General features: G+C 56.8%; 1 long non-coding RNA gene across 1 annotated transcript; it reads left to right on the forward strand.

Annotated features, from left to right (window-relative positions):
* Positions 1 to 4,519: 4,519 nt before the first annotated feature.
* LOC132250429 (uncharacterized) lies at positions 4,520 to 7,997 on the forward strand. The gene is made up of 2 exons (XR_009462160.1): positions 4,520 to 6,235; positions 7,037 to 7,997. It is a non-coding gene; the product is annotated as an uncharacterized LOC132250429 (long non-coding RNA).
* The last annotated feature ends 7,135 nt before the right edge of the window (positions 7,998 to 15,132 follow it).

Raw genomic sequence — 15,132 nt, forward strand, 5'->3', positions numbered from 1 at the left:
TTGATTTTTTTGTAATATTTTTGTGTCCCAAGCCAAATCAATTCCAAATCTGTGAGTCATTCAAGAACAATATGTGACCCTAGTACCAGCAAACATCCTCCACCCCCATCTGGGGCTTCAGATGCTTCCAAATCATTTGGCAGGCATCTTACGTGCAGCACCAAGCTCAGAGGCTTGGGGTTCACATGCCCTCAAGTTTCGCTCACCCTCAGCCATATGGCTTCAGGAGCAAGCTAGAGAGGAGTCTCCCATCTCAATAAAGTGGGCATAAAGCCAAGATCTTCCCAGGGGAAATGAACATAGGTTAACTACATGTTACCTCCGCAGGTACTACCCTGTGCCAGAAAAGCAGTTATCCAGAGCGACTAGGAAAACTGCCTTAGTGGTCATGGTATTTCCGCTGCCAGGTAAGTATGGAAATGCAAGTGCAGATGCCCTGTGCTAGCTTCAAAACTGCAAGTGGTAACGCTTCCAGTTCCAGAGCTAATTGGGAGTGGGGTGTTTATAGGGCAGTGTATTTAGGGTGGCCATTGGTCCTGTTTTATATTGGACTATCCTGTTTTAAACACTTTGTCTCCTCTTGGTTTCTGAATGAAGAATGGATGGGAAAAGTCCCATTTTTCAGTTAGTTGGTGGCAATTTTATGTTAATGATTTGCCTTCCAAATTCTGTGGGCTGTGCCCAGGGGGTAGGGCAGTGCACAGCCAGGAGGATCAGGGTCCTAGCCAGTCATGGTGGGCCCACCCCTAGCTGCTGGTTGGCTAAGGTGGTTGGCACTCCTCATTGATGATTGGCAGCAGGGGCTGCCTGTGGCCAAAGGGCTGTCCTGTGTTCTGGGGTTGCTAACTACTGCAATAGACCCTAAGGCAGGGGTTTTCGGGGTTCCTCAGTGGCAGATGGAGGAGGAGCGGGGGTCCACCACAGCAAAACAAGACGCTCTGGTGGCAAAATCAGAAGTGCTGCTGCAAGTGCCCCCAGCTTCTCCACTCCACTGCCACGTGCCCCCTGCGGGCTTCCCAAGTACCGGTTGACAGGCCCTGCCCTAAGTCGTTCTGAGGTCATAACTTGCTCGGGAGCATCATGACAGGCCGAAAAGCAACGGGATGAAACTAAAGAAGAGAACTTCAGCCGAGTGTTGGGAAAAGGGTTTTTTGTAACAGAAAGGGAGTCGTCTTGTCCATTCCCAGTGGGTTTAGATTTATGCTGCAGGGTGATACTGCGGTCCGTGCCAAAGAGGGGGGGTTTGAGAGTGTGAAAACCTAGGAAGGAAATAGGATATTAATTAGCGAGCTGTACACCAACACTCCTGCATCCTGTGCCACTCCTTGGCCACCTCCATTGCAGGACATTTCACTGCCACAACTTGTCCTCTACAGCCTCCAAGTTGTAAGGGTGTGCCTGTATCCCTGGCACGTCACATTTCACTTTTAACTCTCTCATTCCACCTGTCTCCCGCCCAGTCCCCACATAAAGACCTTTCACAGGTAGTTTTGGATCAAACGTATATCACGGCCTGTGCACAGATTCCAAGAGAGGTTTGATAACATGAGACGTGAAGCCTTCCAGTGGCTACTGAGGACAATTTCCCTTGATGAAATACGAAGTCTGAGAATCGGTTGGACACACGGGTCTGACGCACAAGGGGCTCAGGGAAGTGGAAACGAGCAACTGTCTAATTTGCAGCCAAGTTTTCCACGAAACCAACGCGGGGGGGAGGGCGGTTGGACGGAGACCCGCAAGCGGACGACGGGACCAGCTCCGGAAACGCCAGTGCCTCCGGGCGCCGCGAGAGCCCCGCCCCCGAGCCCGTCTTCCGCCCGCCCGCCCGCCAAACCGTGGGTGGGGGCGGGAGCAGCGGTCGAGCACGGGGCTGGGAACGGCCGGAGCGAGACACCCAGGGGCGCCGGGACCATCCTCCCGCCTCGGCCACGGTCTCCTGTTCAAGGCGGTTTTGCGGCCGCGCAGCTCAGGCGGGAGCGGAGGCGCCTGATCCGCAAGACGCAGCAGCCAGGCCGCAGGGCCGACAACTGATGCGGGTGCGGGCGCTGCGGAAGCGCGCTAACCTAGTATCGATAAATTCGGCGTTCAGCTGATCCGCCTGTCAGTGATGCGCATGCGAACTTGCCTTGCCAATTGATGGGCAAGCGCGGTGCTCACCCGTACCCAAGTGCGCATGCGGGCAAATGGCGGCTCACGGCCACTTTCGTTATCCGGCAGCTCTACTCCGCATGCGTAGTGGTTTAATGACCCCCCCCCCCCAACCCGCCCCGCGTTGTTTTGACGACCCGGCCGCTTTCCGGCACACCAGCTCCGCTCGGTGACGGTTGCGGAACCGGAGTGACTGGAGGCAGCGTCCCTCTTTTCTCCCTCGATTAATGACTGGACGCGGGGAAACTATTGTGTTTGTTCCCAGTACGCATGCGCGTTGGGATTCAGGCCTCGATAATTTTGGAGGTGAGCCCTGTTGTCACTGCCTCGGTAGCCATGGAAACCTCAATGCGTTCAGCACTTGGCAGCGCCCCCCATTACCAGGACTCATGCGTTAATCCACAATACCGGTAATTGATGTGTTTGGCCTCCAGGCGAAACGCATGCGCACTTCTCCGTGTTCAGCCTCTAACAGCCAGACACATGCGCACTTGCTTTGACTATTGATCAGCAAAGGTGGTGCCGCCTATTCCCAAGTGCGCATGCGTGCTCATGGCCAGTCCCTACTGGGAGACGGCTGTGCGCGGCAGATGCACACTGGGTTTCCCCAGTGATGGTTTAACAACGTGGTCATTTGCCCTATGCACACACGCGCGCTGGGTGTCCCCTAGTGATGGTTTAACGCAGCAGTCGACTTCCCACATAGCGAGCGGCGCCGGGGTCAGCCTGCGGCCCCTTCCCGTTGCCCTTGTATTGGTCCCAGAGGGAACTGTAGCGCTCATTTTCTACTATAGTTTCGGCGCTGGTTGTGTCGTCATTGCCATGGTGACTTTGAAAACACCAGTAATTCCTATTCGGCACCGCCCCCTGATTTCCAAGACGCATGCGGCAATCCGCAATATCGGCGATCGATGTCTTTGCACGGCGAGCACTGCGCATGCGAACTGACCGCTATGGATGAATGCAGTGTTCTGCTAATCAGCCCATAACCTCCGTGCGCATGCGTACTTGATTCGCCCACTCGTGGGCAAAGGACATGTGCTGTCTGCGCATGCGTTCTCATGGTCGGTCATCCATGTTTTCGTCCCACGATTGCCAACCAGCTTTGGACTGGTGCTCGCACTGGGGCCGCCGGAGAAATTGCACTCAGGTCGCATTCCCGCACATGGGCTCCGCGACCCGTGCAGCTGCGGCTCCGGCCCCAATTGACAAAGAGAGGTCGGGGGGGGGGGGCATTTCTGCCCCTTCGTCTTCCCGCGAGAATTGGACGCCATCGATGTCTTACTCCGCATGCGTATCGGAACTGGCGTCGTGATCGTTTTGATGCTCGTCCTCTCGTCATTACTGCTGTAACCATGGAAACGCATCAATGACTGCCTTTCTTGGCACCGCCCTGTGATTCCAAAGACACATGCGAATCGACAATATCGGCGATCGATGCATTTTCACTGCCACCACTGCGCATGTGTAGTAACCTGCACTATCGATAAATTCGGTTTTCAGATCATCGGCCTGTCAGGCCGGCATGTGCGGAATTCTTTCGGCAATTGCTGGGACAACGCGGTGGTCACCCGTACACAAGTGCGCATGCGTGCTTATAGCTGCTTTTGGTCATTGGATTGGGAGCTGGTGTTCTACTCCGCATGCGCACTGGGTCTCCCCAGAGTTTAACAACGTGCCTGCGGGTGCGTGCCCGGAGCGACAGGCTAGGGGACGTCCCTGCCTCTTTCTCCGAGTATTGGCACTTGGTAGCGGCCCCTGATTCCCAGAACGAATGGGCGTACAGCTTCCCCAAACTATATAATAAGGGGTCGATCCGTTTACTGCAAGTACAGCGTAGGCGCACTTAAGCAGTAGAATGGGTGAATTAGGTACCTAACTGGGAGGGGGGGCTCTCCCCGCCCAGCGCACGCGTGCTTCATTTGCCCAATGAAGGGTAAATACCGCGCACCACCTCTTCCCACTTGCACATGCGTACTCATGGCCACGCCTCGATGCTGACACTTTTTCCATGGGGCGCCAATCCTTTACTGCGGGTGTGCAATGGGTGTCCCCCAGCGATGGGCTAAAGCCACTTCTGTTCACGTACGGCAGCCTCGTGCCTCGGACTGTCTGAGGTTGCGGGTCCGGAGTACCGGGGGAACGCCCTGCCTCTTCCCCGAAGTATTGCTCCCCAACCAGAGCTGATTGTAGGCGTTATTCACACTACACATGCGCAGCATATACCCCAATCTACAAGATCAGCGTTCGATGTATTTTGCCTGTGGCCAGCGCACATGCGCGAGTCATCCCACTGTTACTAAATTCCGTGTTTAGCTGCAAATCACCGCGCGCATGCGTATTTGCTTTGCCCATTCAAGGGCAAAGGCGCTGCAGCGCACCTTTTTAAATGCGCATGCGTGCTCGTGACTGCTCGCTAGCTCTTCGCCCGAGTGGGAGCGTGCCTTTTACAGCGCGTGCGTACTGGGTCTCAAGAAGCGCTAGTTTCATGCCGTGACCGCTTTCCCAGGTACCGCCGCTGTGACCTCGGTAGCTGCAGCTGCGGCCCCGGAAAAAGATGGGAGGGAGTGTCCCTGTCCTTTCCTACGAGTCTTTCCCCCAGACAGAACTGTAGCGCTCATGCCCAGTCCACATGCACATTGAGATCGGCGCCTTGAGAATTTCAGCTCACGTCATGCCGTCACTGCCTCTGTAACCATGGGAACGCATGAGTCTCACAACGCATGTGCCAATCCAGGATATCGGCAATCGACATCTTTTGCTTGCGACCGGGCCGCATGCGCTCCTTGCAATACCATCGATGAATTCAGAGTTCAGCCGGATCAAGCTGTCATTCTAAGCGCATGCGTACTTGCTTTCCCACATGAAGCGAAACCCTATGCACCGACTCTTCCGTAGTGCGCATGCGTATTCATGGCCGCTCATCGATGTTTTCGTCGCACGACTGGGAGCCTGGCTCGTGAAGCTCATTTCTTGCTGTTCTTGACGTCAGAGCCCAACGCTGGTTTCACGGCCCGCGTGGGTGTGGTCCCCAGCTGGGAGAGACGTAGGGTGGGGTACACCGCCAGGAGTATTGATCCTAGTGGGAATTGTAGGGCTCATTTGCAGTCCGCATGCATACTTAGAGTCGGGCCCTGACGGTTTCGGCGCTAGTCATGCCATCACTGTCCCTGTAACTATGGGTACCCGTCCATAACTCCTGCTCTGGCACAGCCTCCCGATTCTCAGGACGCACGCGCCAATTCGGAACATTGGCCATCGATAGCTCTTGCCTGCTCCCATTGAGCATGCACCAGTTTCCTTGACATCGATACACTAGGCATTCAGCTGATCCGCGTATAACAGTCTTGCGCACGCGTAGTTGCTTTGCCCACTGACGGGAACCGCGAGGGCCCACCTTTTCCCAAGTGCGCCTGCGTATTCATGGCTGTTCATCGATATTTTCGTCGTGCGACTGTGAGGCCGCCCCGTGCTGCGCATACGCGCTGGGCCTACCCCAGTTATTCCTAAACGCCACTGCCGGTTTAGCATACGGTAGGGCCGTGCCCCACTTGGCTGCAGCTGCGGGACCGCAGTGAGAGGGGTGGGGGTGTCCCTGCCTCTCGCTTCCCCTGAGTATTGGCTTGGCTGGGAGGAGCGGCGGGAACTTTAGTACTCATTTCCAGTGAGCCTTGAGAAACTAGTGCCTCGATTAGTTTCGGCGATCGTCCTGTTGTCAGTGCCTGTATAACCATGGAAATCCATTAATAATTTCAAAGCCAGGCAACGGTTCCTCATTCCCACAACGCATGTGCAAACGGTTTCACGAATCCTACCAAGGCATGCGTGCTTGCGTTGCCCATTGATGGGCAGGCGTGATGCGCCACATCCCGAATCGCGCATGCGTGCTTTTGACGGCTCCGTGCTACGCATGCGCACTCTCCCCCGGCGATGTTGGAGCGGCGAACACGTGTCCCTGCACAGCCGCGCTTCGCTGACGGGGGAGGGGCATCCCTGCCGCCCTCCCAGCTATTGCCCTGCCCCCTGGGGCGGGGGTTGCAGCCTGTCCCGGATGCGGCCAGTGACTGCGCGGGCTGTGCGGGCACGGGTAGGGCATGGTGCGGAAATCCCGGCGGGTCGCGCGGGGAGCTTGGGCCCTTTCCGGGCAGTGCGGGTGGGAATGGCCGGGGGACCGTGGTGGTGCTGGGGGAGTGCGGTGGGGTCTGGGAGCATGTTTCTGCTAATGTGTGAGAATGTGATTTTTTGGGGGGGGGAAGTAATTGTGTGGTGCCTTGTTTTTTGGAAATATGGTGGTTTTGCATGGAAAACTGGTGATTTGGGTTCGTGGAACTCTTTGTGGAAATGCGGGTGGATATATTGTCACTGTGTGTAGCAAATTGTGTGGTAATTTTCGGGTCATTTGGGAACTTTTTTGTGTGACTGTGTTGTGGGACCTGTGCAAACTGTGTGGCAGTTGGGTAAGTGTATGAAAATATGGTTTTGCTGTGTCATGGAAATGGTGTGGGGATTTGGAAACCTTTTTTAAGGGCACGTGGAACTCTTTGTGGAAATGCGGGTGGATATATTGTCACTGTGTGTAGCAAATTGTGTGGTAATTTTCGGGTCATTTGGGAACTTTTTTGTGTGACTGTGTTGTGGGACCTGTGCAAACTGTGGCAGTTGGGTAAGTGTATGAAAATATGGTTTTGCTGTGTCATGGAAATGGTGTGGGGATTTGGAAACCTTTTTTAAGGGCACGTGGTGGTCTGCGTGGGGAAAACTGGCCATTTTGTGTAGTGATTTGAGAACGCTTAATGGAAATGTGCTGGGTCGGCCTACAAGGGTCATCTTACCCACTGCGGTGCGGTTAGCGTGAAACTGTCTAACGTGGGTTTCCCCTTTCTTTCAGGCTCCTCCTCGTGCACCCGTCCTTGGAGCCAGCGTGTCAGCGAGGAGCCGCAGCGTGACAGAAGCGGGAATTGGGGCAGAAGCACCCCCCCCCAGGAGCTGTCGTGTTTGCAAGGGGCACTGGGCACTCAGGCAGGTGTGCAGGGCAGGCGCCGGTCCCTTGGAAACAGGTAAGGCACCACGAGCAACAGGTACGCTCAGCAGACAGAACGCATCAGCAGTTGCCTAGGCTTCTGCCTGGACGCACATCATTCCCATGCCCTGCTCCAACCGTAATGCCTCCAGTGACTGCAGCTCTTTCCTGTAACTCAGGGGTAGGCTGCGCTGCCCTGAGGTGCATACGCAGTCACTGCTGTCATAACCCAAGGGTATGATTGTGTGTGTGCTTCAGCACTGCAGAATTATTTCCCGCCACAAGGAGCTTTCTTTGCACGGTGCAATTCTCAGCTGCAGAGAGAAAAACCCCGGTGCAAAGAAGTTCCCGCCATTTGCATGCAAATTTTTGTCCCACTATTGGCCAGTTCTAAATTATTCCCATGTGGCAGCTAGCAATTGGCTTGCTAGCCGTATAAGAGGCTTGAGCGGTTTCCGCCCAAGTTGGAGAACTCCGAGGAGAACCCCGCAAGGGAAGACTCCCTAACCATCTTGTGGAGAACTCTAAGTGCGCTGTGGAGCTTAACAAACCCCGTGTGTGCCTTAGAGGAGGATACAGGGGCCTGATCAACCTCTAGCCTCTCCCCGTCGCCGCTTGATCCCTTGACGTACCCTTCCCTGCGCGCTCATTCTACGGAGCCTAACAAGCTTTGTGTGTGTGTATCCAGAGCTCTGCCCGAGTTATTTCAAGAGGCTCGAGTTTTTCTATGGGTCTTGTTCGTACGAGTTTTGTAACTGCAACTTAAGCGAAGTTTTCTCCTGCCTGCACCGCGACCATCTACGGTGTAAGTAAAATAATCTTTAATTAACCGCTACGCGTCCGTGCCTAATTCTAGTCTGCTGGCCTGCATTCCCTGACCCACGTGCCAGGGCTGCTGGCCACAGCCCGCCGCACGCCCCCGAAGGCCTCAGACCGCTCCCGGCCCGCATAGCTGCCAGCATGGAGCTGATGCCGGAGCTGTGGAGCCAGAAGCTGCTTGCTGCAGCTGCCCAGAGCTCAGGCTGACTACAAACAGCTGCGTAGAGCTCGAGAGCTCAGTCATCAGCTCTGTGCTGGGAGCCGGGGAGAGACTGCTGCCTCAGGCCCCTACCCCACTGCCCGCTCTGATGCGTGGGTGAACCTGCCAGTATAGAGCTCATGCCTGGGCTCCAGAGCCTGGCACAGCTGTTTGGAGCCTGCCAGCTGCAGCTGGCCTTGGCTCTGGGTAACTGCTGCTAGCCACAGAGCCCGGGTTGCTCCCAGTGGGCAGCTGGCACACTGCAAGCCCTGCTGGGAGCAGCCCAGGCTCCAGCAGCCACCCAGAGCTGGGGCTGGCTGTGGTGTGCCGAGCAAAATGGCCTCGCATGCCATGCTCGGCACGCATGCTGGGGGTTTCCACCCCCTTCTCTAACTGCTTGTAGCACCCTGCAAAAGCAGCTACCTGCCCTTTGGCTTGCTGGACACTGGGGGCCCAGACCCCACAGACTTTGTATTCTCTTTCTCAGCACATGGGTGAGGTGTGAATGTCTTTGATCTCTGCAAGCTTCAGGCCTTGTTAGCCACCCATCCTTATGTGCTTAACAACCAGCCCTTATGACTGTCCTACCTGACAGCCTGTCAGCCTCTCCTAGTTTCATCCTTCCTCTGAAGGCTTCCCATGAAATGCCTTGTGTTTCAGTCTGCAGCAGAGCTGTACCAGTTTCCCAGCTTCCTTTAGTGAGTTGTAGGGGATGTGGGGGAGAATGCTTCCTTGATCCCCTGCTCTTTGCTTCTGTCAGCTTTAAGGTATTTATCTGTTTCAGTTCCCCTTTTCCCTTCTCCTCTGCCTGTGCTGCCATTGTCTCCTGTCTGCACTGGGCTTTGGTTTAACCCAGGAGTGGACAAGTATTTGGGCCTGCGGGCCACATAAGCAGTTCTGGGGAGCTGCAGCGGGCTGGTCAGCACCCCCACACCCTGAAGTTTGGAGTCTGTGTCCCCTATTTCTTCTCCCTCCCATTGCCAATACTGCACAGTACCAGCCCTGACCCTGGCCTGCCCCATGCCCACTCCCGACTCACCCTGGCCAGGGTAGACCAGCTGGAACCTGCGTACAGACCTGTGACCACAGCCCTCCTTGCACCTGTTTCGGACCACCTGCCCACGCTGAGGAGTGGCAGCAGCAGGACAGAAGCTGCTGCTCCAGCGTGGGAGAAACATGGCCACTCCTTGCCCTGGCCAAGCCCTTCTTGCTGCAGCTGCCTGGAGTCCCCACCTAGGTTGCCCTGCTGCATGGCCAGGGGGTGGCGGGATGCGCCATGGCCTGGATGGTGCCTGGGTCAGGTAGGACCAAGGGACCCACCACAGGCCAAACAGAGTCCCTCTACAGGCCAGATCCGGCCTCCGAGCTGTATTTTGCCCACCTCTGGTATAATGGGATGCACGTGTTACACCCAGGATGTCTGGAGAAGTACAAGAGAACCAAAGCAAGTACCTGAACCTGTTCAGCCTCCACAAGAGAAGGCTGAGGGGGGATCTAGTGGCCATTTGCAAACTAGTCAGAAGGGACCAGCAGGCACTGGGGGAGTCCCTGTTCCCCCGAGCACTGCCAGGAGTCACTAGAAATAACTGTCACAAGCTGGCAGAGGGTACATTTAGACTAGACATCAGGAGGCGCTACTTCACTTCGTTTGACCCCAGTACTCTTTCCTGCCATGGCAGGGGGTCAGGCTTGATGATCTGCTCAGGTCCCTTCCGACCCGACCAACTGAAACCTCCATAAAATGTACACCAGATTATTGGGACATTACTAATCAGGCACGTTTGCCAAGAGTAGCTACATACAGCAGAAAATACAGAGGTAGGCCCTTTGAGTAGAGAGCAGGGAAACTGAGTCATGGCCTGGGACCATTGTTCTTTCCTGAAGTTGCCTCATGAGCAGCAAGTGTCATCATTGGACTATACATCCCTACTCCCTTGAAACTTTTCTGCCAAGCTCCTCTTGGCGTTTTTAGACTGAGCTGCTTCTGGGATCCGAGTATCTGGAGGGAGAAGTAATGTTGTGGAATGTAGCCTAGCAAAAAAGAGGTCCTTGCCATGGGCTAGAACAGACCCTTGGCACTTTAGCAGGCACAGAATATAGTTCTGCATTGAGGGGCCTTGTTTGACACCTAAGGATAACCATTCAAGATAATAATTCCCAGATATTGCTTCTGAGAGTATGAATGGGGGAAGAATGTACTTGTTTTTTTTTCTTCTTAGCTACTAGCGGTAAGTTTTTAACTGAGGGTGTCCTTGACTGATCTCAGCATATCCAGTGCTGCACTTGTGCCCATTGCTGCTGGGCACTGGCATCACTTGGAGTTTAGAAGATGATCTTCCTTTATACAGTTTCACCTGTGTGCGATGGGACCCCTTAAATAGAGGGGTTTTTAATCAGTGAGGCATGTTAGAAAGAACCAGGTACTGTTTAGTCTTTTGATAGACAAGACTATGGCCCCTTTATGATCGGGGGACTTTTGCAAGTTTAGAGCCAGAATTCTTGGAAAGTAGCAATTATTTTATTTATTACTAGGGTTCCTGGTTTTCTCTGTTAAAAAAACAAAATTGCCAATTCTCTGATTAAAATCCTTGAAATTATAACCTGCCTTTTCCTGTTACTACAATGAAACGCTAGCTTGTGCCCCTCAGTCCGTCCCGTCCCCCTCCCCCATGCTTGCCAGCCCTGCTGGTGCCCTTAGTCCTGCCAGCCATGCCGGAGGGAGGCCCGAGCTGCCAGGACTATGCCTCTTGCCCCTGGGAGGAGGCTGTGGCTGCTGCGGTGGAGCAGAGCACGGAGTCAGGTTCCCGCCTGCTCCCTGTCTGCTGTGGGACTGGGCAGGTGGCGAGGCCAGCTCCCCGCTCCTGTGTGCACTCCTGGGGTGCAGCGGGGACTCATGCCCATTAGATCTGTTCTCAGGGTGGGCGTGTGCTCCCACCCTGGTATCCTCCCCCCGGGGCCTCTGCAGCCTGGTGGGTGCATCCTGGCATGGCAGGGCACAGCAGAGCCACACAGGGAAGCTGCTTGCCACTATGACCTCCGCCCTGTTCTGGCAACATGTCCAGTGCATGCGTGGGGGTAGCGGTGCAGGGTTGCGCTCCTCACTGGTGCCACTCCTGCCCCACAGACAGCTTTGGGGGGCACGGGTCCCCACTGCCCTCCAGGAATGTGCGCAGCTGTGGGGAGCCAGCCGGCCCCACCCATCCTTCCTGCTCCCCACCAGGGCCTTGCAGCCACAGACTGCAGCCCCTGGCCCCATGCACCGCCAAGCTGGGCTGCAGCCCCAGCCCTGCCCAACTCCCTGCCTCTTGATGGGGGCCTCACTTCCTCCCCAGCTCCCCACCACTTACCTCCAAGAGCGGCGGCAGCGGCCGAGGGCAATCGTGGACCCCTTTTTGCAGGGGGTGCACCGCCACACTCGAGGGATGCACGAGGACCCGCCTGCACCCCACACACATCGCTTCTGCGCTGCGTTCGGCTCCTGCCTCGCAATCGGTGTCGAGAAGGGGAGACCAACCCGCTGCTCGGTGCTGCCCTGCGGTGGTCCCGGCGGGGCCTTGATCCAGCGCGTGAAGGCACAGAAAAAGCCCTGCTCAGAGCCGCCCTCCTGTGGCCGCGCCGGGCATTGCGGCGGGGAGACCCGGGCAGGCACCCAAGCCGGCTCCGCGCTGCCCGCCTGGGGCTGGCGCGGGGCTTGGAGCCCGAAGACAAGGGCCAGGAACAAAGCCGGCTCCGTGCCGCCCTCCCTGCCCTTCAACTTGCGCCGAGCAGCCAGGCTTTAAAGCCAGAGAAAAGAAAAACCTGCCGTGTGCTACTCCCTAGGGTTCAAACCGGGCTTTACACCCGAGAGATGAGGGCAGAGAGAGCGAGCGGCTCCGGCCCCGCAGCTGTAGCGCAGGCAGGCGGGAGATGAAAGCAGAGCGAGAAGAAGAGAAAAGGCCTCGCTCGCTCGAGCAGTCGCTAGAGCAGCGACCGGAGCCTTGTGTTCCCGCCAGGCGCTTGGGCCGTGCAGCCATTGGGTGGGAGGGTTGTGTGGGTGGAGTCATTGCCAGCCCGCCTTGCTTCGTCCTGATTGGCCTCTGCTGAAAGAGGCGGGTCCAGGAGCTCTCTGATTGGCTGTCAGGAATTAATGAAGGGCTCCCTGCTCTGCGTGCCGATTGGTCCGACTCGGATGCCCTGGGGAGATTTTCAACTGGCCGGCGCGGGGGTGTGCCGAGGGCAGCGGAAGACCCGGCCCGGCCCGGCCCAGCCCAGCCCAGCCCCGCTTTGCCCGAGCCCTCGTGCCCTGCTTCCGGTCCCATGTGACTGTTCAGTGGTATATGTTGCTAGCTATATTTGCACGGACTTTCCCATTTGTTTAAGAGAAATGGAAGGAAAGCCCGTGGTTGTTTAGTAAACAGTGCAGGACGTCACTTCGGTTCTAGTGCGGAGTCTGGTATTCTTCGTGTAAAATAATAAAACATGGAGGAGGGGGGATTGAAGTGGCAGTTGTCTTCATTGCGTAGTTACTTTCGTGAACTTGAAACTGTACAGAGATGCGTCTAATAATTATGTGTGTGTACACAGATGCTCACATAAGGTGTGTGCAGAATACGTGCCATAAGATGCATAGTGATCCTGTTTCTAAGTCCCTCTCTCTGTCTGAAACAAGGGAAATCGCTTTAGGTATTCAAATACCACGACGGTTGCATCTCAATATATATGTGTATGAACAGGTACTAGGGTTTTAGGTTGTAGCCGTGTTGGTCTAAGGATATAGGCAGACAAGGTTCCTTGGGTGAATTTGATATCTTTTATTAGACCAACCCAAATGGTTGGAGAATATTTATTAAGCAAGCTTTCGGGTTCAAAAACCCTTCGTCAGGCTAAGGACGCTGCAGCAGGTACTGGACACATAAGGGGCGTGTCAGGCATCCATCCCTAGAGTATTAAAGGACTCCTCTCAGTGCTGCCCTCCTGTGGCTCGCGCTTCGCGTTGCAGCCAGGAGAGACGGGCGGATAAGAAGGGGTTAAACGGTCGGTGCCGCCTGCGCGTTTCTACCGGGGCTTCGCGGCCCCGGGATCCTGGCACGGCACAAAACCGGCCCGGTGCCGCGGTCCGGAGCTTCGCACTGGGCACGGCAGCCAGGAAATTCAACCGGAGAAATAAAAACAGGCCGGTGCTGCCGTGCCGTGCCGTGCTGTGCCGCACAGCGGGCATTGCTGCCGGGCGACAAGGGCCGAGACAGAGAGAGAGAGGGGCTCGGTGCCGCCGGGCTGTGGGTCTTGCAGCACGTCGCAGGCGGCAGATAAAGCAGAGAGAGAAGAGGAAAAAAGGCCGCGCTCGCTCGGGGCGTAAATAGAGCAGGGACCGCGGCCGCGGCGGACACACGATTTACGGGGAAGTGATTCTGGGCCGGGGAGCGCGGCAGGGCCGGGATCGGAGGTACGAGTTTTCATTGGCCACTTTGAGGAGTGAGGCGATTGGGTGGAGAGGCCGAATGGGCGGGGTCAGGGCCACCCCGCCCTTCTTCACTCTAACTGGCTTTTCTAGGAGAGGGCGGGCCCAGAAGCCCGTCCCCACCGGTTCGCATTCTGATTGGCTGCCCGGGAACTGTGGGTGGTGTGCACGTTTCTAGGTGTCGATTGGTCCGACTCCGATCCTCCGAGGCCCCGTTTAGCTGCTTGTCTGTCTGCTGCCGGGTCCGCTGCAGGCCCGGACACCGGACCGGTCCCACAGCGCTGCGACAGGCTGTTCTGGCAACCGCGGCGGGTCGTGCGGGAGACGGCGTTCCCCACTGCGCGGGAACTTCGAGGCTCTCCCGCGGTCCCATCCGGGCCTGGACCCAGCACGTGGAGGCGGAGAAAAATCGCTGCTCAGAGGCGCCCTCCTGTGGCCGCGCTGGGCATTGCCGCCTGCAGACCCGGGCAGGAACCCAAACCGGCTCCGCGCTCCCCGCGTGGGGGCAGGAGCGGGGCCTGGAGCCTGGAGATAAGGACCCGCAACAAAGCCGGCTCCGTGCCGCCCCCACTGCGTTTCAGCTTCTGCGTAGTAGCCACGATTAAATACAGAGAAAATAAAAGCCTGCCCTGTGCTACTTCCCTGCGCTTCAATCTGGGCTTTGCAATGAAGAGATGAGGGCAGAGAGAGAGAGAGAGAGAGAAAGCTCCCGCCGCGCACCTGTAACTCAGGCAGGCGGGAAATAAAGGCAGAGAGAGAAGAAAAAGGGCCTCGCTCGGGGCGTAACTAGAGCGGTGACCGCAGGCGGGGTTCGCGCTCCTCGGGGCAGACGCACGATTTAAGGGCCATGGATCCCCGGACGGGGGAGCGCCGAAGGGCCGGGATCGGAGGCTCGGGTTTTCATTGGCCATCTGGAAGGAAGAGGCGATTGGGTGGAGTTGCCTCATGGGCGGGGTCAGGGCTCCGCCGCTCGTCTTCTCTCTGATTGGTCTCTGCCGTTGGAGGCGGGCCAAGAAGCACGCCCTCCTTGTCTGCAGTTCATTGGCTGCCGGAGAATCTTGAGAGGGGTCAGCACTCTTCCGTGTGCCGATTGGTCCGACTCCGATGCACAGCGGCACCGGTCAGCTGTTTGTCTACCCACTGCCCAGTGCGCGGAGCCCACGTCCCGCTGCGGGCCCGGACACGCGGGCGGGCCCGGAGCGCTGCGGCAGCTGTTCTGGCAACCATGGCGGGTCGTGCGGGAGACTCCGTTCCCCACGGCACGGGGCCTGTCAGGCTCTCCTGAGGTTGGCGTTAGCAACACAAGCAGCATTGGATTTCCCTTTGTAGAGATGAGAAAAGGAAAACCCGCGGTTGTTCACTAAACACTGCCAGGAAACCCTGAAATCCTAGAGGTGACACTGAACCCTACTATAGTGGGTTAGTAGTATCAGGTGTCAGCAGGGGGCGGGTGTGACCTGCTCTTATCTCTGTGCCAGAAGCCGCCTGATGCCGCCTATCGGGCTCTGC

The sequence above is a fragment of the Alligator mississippiensis genome, chromosome 4 (genome assembly GCF_030867095.1).
Source record: "Alligator mississippiensis isolate rAllMis1 chromosome 4, rAllMis1, whole genome shotgun sequence".
NCBI lineage: Eukaryota > Metazoa > Chordata > Crocodylia > Alligatoridae > Alligator > Alligator mississippiensis.